Source organism: Sardina pilchardus, chromosome 18 (assembly GCF_963854185.1).
Source record: "Sardina pilchardus chromosome 18, fSarPil1.1, whole genome shotgun sequence".
NCBI classification, from domain to species: Eukaryota; Metazoa; Chordata; class Actinopteri; order Clupeiformes; family Clupeidae; genus Sardina; species Sardina pilchardus.
The window spans coordinates 4,488,551-4,493,550 of record NC_085011.1 but is presented as its reverse complement, the minus strand read 5'-3'; positions in this window follow the sequence as shown (position 1 = coordinate 4,493,550).

Here is a 5,000-nt window from a genome sequence, read left to right as displayed (position 1 = left end):
AGGATTAAAGCCACAATGTAGTGATGACCGCTCACAATGTTCTCAATCACAGACTTAACCCAGTTATAATACCTGTGTGTGTGTGTGTGTGTGTGTGTGTGTGTGTGTGTTTGAAACTAAACTACATGTGTTTGCACGTGTGTGCATACATGCATGTGTGATACGGACGCCTGTGCAGGCATTGGTCTTGGTGTGGTGTGCGACCACACATTATATAACACTTAGATATTTTGTGTTGCCTCCATATGAAATGAAATGAAAAATTATTTGTACAGTATATGATCAGTATATATTTTTCCTGTTCCATCCCGTGCCTTTTGAGAGTTCACTACAGTGTGACCATTGGCACCCTATGATGACCATATCATTGCACTCCTTTGGCACCACCGGTTCATGGTTCAATGGATGTAAATCCATTCAGTATCAATTTCTCTACAGATCTTTTCCAGGGTATCAAATAAAAACAGCAAAGTACTTTTATTAATTAATTTATTTTAGAATTCTGAAAATATTCTCCGTCTGTGATTTACACAGGCCTGGATGGAAGACTGCCTAAAAATAAACGTTACAAGCATTACAGGCCCTTTCACTAAAACCTACGCAGATACTTTGAAAAGTATTAAATTAATCATACTTCATTTTTGTTTGTCCCCAAGTCACCATTGGGTCAATGTTGTCTTTTGTGCCATCGAAAATACCTTGGATATTTGTTTGTTTGTGCTGTTGAAAGGGTCTATTTGCAGATGTAGTATAAGGGATATTGGACAACGCTGTGTTCGGTTCATAGAAATAAATGCTCAGACGAGGGGGTAAACTGGCACCAACGTGCAACGGAGGAGTGTTTACACCTCATACTGTAAGTGCATTTATTTCTGTGAACCAGGTGCCATGTCGTCCATTATCCTGCTTATTCCACCGTTGCGACTTGTGTTGTGTTCATTTCCTGTTAAAATGTAAACGTTTGAATCATTAAAACTGTCTTGTTTGTAGAACTACGTCTTTTCGCCGCATATCAACTAATTTCTAAACTTCCAGGACAAACTGCCGTTAGTTGTTCTAAATGGATGGTTGCTATGGCTGAAAGCCAGAGAATTCAACCAAGCAGTGGAGTAATAGATTATAATATTGTTTGAATAGCACAGTAAGATAAAATGCTTACAAAAACAACGACAGTAATTTCCCGCATATAAGCCACAGCGTTTTATGCAATTTAAAAGAAACAAAACCATATTAACTGCCCCCTGTATTAACCTCATAGCTGAAGAAATTTAGCAAAATCAATGTATAAGTTGTGGCTAATAGTCGGGAAATTGCGGTAAGTATATAATGTATTTTGTTGTATCGTTATAAATAGCACAATCTCTACACGAAACATGCAAATCTGACTAGCTGGGCTGTGTGTTTCTCTTCATTGACACCAGTTTGGCTCATTTGAAACAAATCAGTATATTATTGTCCTTTGTCTGAAACCTGGCCGCCATGTTGTAGGCTACTGCTACAGAACAAAACGCACAAGTTTATTTGGTGAATTTACAGATTGGATTGGAGCATATCAACCTTGGAGTAAAGTTGCTGGTTCAATTCCTGGCTTCCACTGTTGTGCCCTTGACAAGGCACTTAACCCCAAATTGCTCTGGGGACAATATACGTGATCACTTGTAATATAGTTAGAGGGGATGCATCCCCTCTATTGAAATCCGGTCGCTTCTTATTACAGTGCATGGAAATGCACTGTATTGTTATTCCTAGGCTTTTTCTTTTTATTATTTTTATTATTATTATTCTTCCAGGCCCTAATTTGACTTGAACCGCTTATCGTAGGAACTTGGTTCAAACTTTGTCACATAGCTCTTGCATCAAATTTTCAGTCTATTACTTTTCATATTTCTACGACTTTTACTTTTTGAGATATTGAATAAAAACTAAACTTAATTTTGCCATAGACTTAACATTGGCTTTGTGACATCATAATTAGCTTTTAAAGAAATAGAATGGAATCCACTTTGCCGGTGTTCTCTCACTGACTTCAGCAACTTCAATGAAACTTTTTCTCTGTGTGTCCTTCCATTGAACTGGATAGCTCACTTGTCATCCCCACTTTCTTTCACTTCTTTTTCTTGACTTCCTCTCACTTTCTCTATCACTCTCTCTATTTCTCCAATTTCAATAACTTTTTAAAACTATATTTAAAATAACACTTTTTATAGCAAAGCAACCACTATAATTACTTAGTAACAACCTAGCATCCACTTCCATAATTACACCCTGGCAACCGCCTTAGCAACCCATTTGATTTCCCTAGCAACCAATGTGATTTCCCTAGCAACCAACCTTGTAACCACTTATTATAGAATAGTAACCACTTTATTTAGCCTAGCAACACTATAGTAATCACTTTAATTGCCCTAGCATAATCCTACCAATGACTTTCCATGCACTGGTATTTCCTTCAGGAAATGCTTTTCTAGTTATTATTATTATTCTTTTTACCTTTTTGTGCGCGCTATTCAGCCCGAACCGCTTAACGTACAATCTTGGTTGAAACACCGTTCCGTAGATCTTCCAAATATCTACTAGACAATCTATTTGACATTTTTGAGAAGTTTATACTTTTTGAGATATTTGTAATTAAAAGTGTATTTTTCCCCCATAGACTTTAATGGAGAATGTGATGTCATAATGAGCCAGAACTCTCAGTTCCCAGTCTAGCTAGAACACTGCCCTGTGAATCCAACTGTCACTTTTAATCAAAGATTCTAGAACAGAGTTCCACTTTAGAATGTTTGCCATACAATCTGCATACAAAGCATACAATCTGGCTCTCCCTGAACTACACATCCTATTGAAGTGTTTCCTGTGTGTCAAAATAAAAGTCTACCCAACAGATTGCATCCCCTCGTGTAATTCCTCGGGAATTGCATTTCTAGTTGACATATGTAAGTCACTTTGGACAAAAAGTGTCTGCTAAATAAATGTAATGTAATGTACAGTATTCTCAGGTTTCCTGGGGATATATTTATGGCCAATTATGATCTCCACTACTCAGTAGGACTCAATAAAATGTCAATTTATTTATGTTTGAGTTATTTGCATAGCACATTTAAAAAACAACAACAGTAGACCAAAGTGCCGTAAGATAGATAACAACCAGAACAGTCCGTTCTGAGGTGGTAAACCTCCTTATAGAGGAGCAGTCTGGCCCGTATGTATGGTTTGTCACTAAACCAAGTGCTTGGAATAGCCCCTGTGCATCAGTGCACTGCATGGATGGTGTCGCTGCTTCTTCCTATGTGGTGCCTGTCACTAGTCAGCCACAGCAAAGCTGTTGATCAGGCCCTCCACTTGTTACAGTCAGTTTGCCATTATTGACATTCAACAGTTAATTGTCGTTGTTGTTGTTGTTGTTGTCGTTGTTGTTGTTGTTGTTAATACAGTGCCATGCCAGTGCTCTAATGAGCTTGTGCCCGTGTCTGGGCCAGCTGGTGGAGAGGCAACGGCAGACAGGTGATGCCACATCGGTGCCCGTTCGTCAAGCGCGGGCCTGTTTCCTCAAAACACTGAACAACTAACGTTGCTGTCGTTAAACGAGAGAGAAAGAGAGAGAGAGAGAGAGAAAGAGAGAGAGAGTGCGTGCATTTAAACAGTGAGCATGGTGATTGCTCAACATCATTTCAGGAAACAGGCGAGCCGAGGTCAGAGGGAAATGCCCACCCTGATGCCCACTGCTGACCGTTATCAAACGTGGGCACGTGTTCCTCCTAACACTGAACAACTAATGAGAGAGAGAGAGAGCGCATTTAAAACAATTAGCGTGGTGGTTGCTCAACATCATTTCAGGATACACAGCCCAGGCTGGTGAGCAATGCCCTCGTCGTCTCATCAAGTTATCGTTATTCCTCTCTCCACTTGTCACTTGCCACGACTGGTACTGTACACTTGTCCTATGTTCAGTTAGTGCTCTACACCATGAGCTGCTCTCCTAGTGTACGCTGTAGGTCTCGTAGTGACACTACTGCTGGTCTGTACTTCTCTCTCTGGCTCCCCATGTTGCCTGATGGTGTACAGTAGATGGTGGCTGTTTGTGTATGTGCTGCAGTGTATAATCCCTACGGGCTCCGTCTGTGAGCGCTGATTAGGCTTAGCCCAAGGGCTTGTCTGCCTGAAGGCATGGCCCTGTAATTGAAGCTGTAGCCAAACGTTCCACTGATTGCCATGCGTAGCAGATGTCTTGAGAGGAGAAAGATGAATGCAGATTAATGATGGTTGATTATACGACAGTAGGTTCTGCCCGCTTCACCAAGAGATTGAAATGATGAATGGCATTCCTTTGCAGTTGCTCTGCTGCGTTTAGTGAGTTAATGCGTGGAGTGAGCGTTTAGTGAGCGTTTAGTGAGTTAATGCGTGGAGTGGGCAAGAGTTGTGAGGGGCTCACGGACTCTGGAGCTTTAGCTGACTATAAAGCTTTGCTTGGTAATTCGATAGCTACAAATTTTAGATCGACTATAAATTGTGTTTGCAATTCATAGTGAAATTTGCTTTGAATTTCTACAAAAAAAAACACTACTGTTTATGCAGCCAGGCCATGCCCACCTTGATGTCCTTTCAGGGAGATAGTCTGGTTTTGACCAGGCTACTGTTGATGAGTCTTATGATGAAAATAACATAAGAAATCATTTACGATACAGCACTGGCGACTGACCCCGTAGCCAGGCATGTTTTATGTGGCTTACACACTAGCCAGTGAAAAACACGATGAAACCAGATCTCTCTCTATTTGGACCGCTCTAATTCATTCTGAATGTTTAACGAGGTCTAGCATTGTGATCATTATGTCTGTCCCGCCGTATATGGATCTAATAGGCCCATCATGCCGCGGTGTAATCATAGCCACAGATAAATGTTTGCTTGGATCCAGTGGCTGTTGGGAAGGCTAACCCAGAGCAGCAGAGGTATCGCCGTTTGCAATGAGTTTCGAATTATGTCTCAAACTCGTCTCTTGG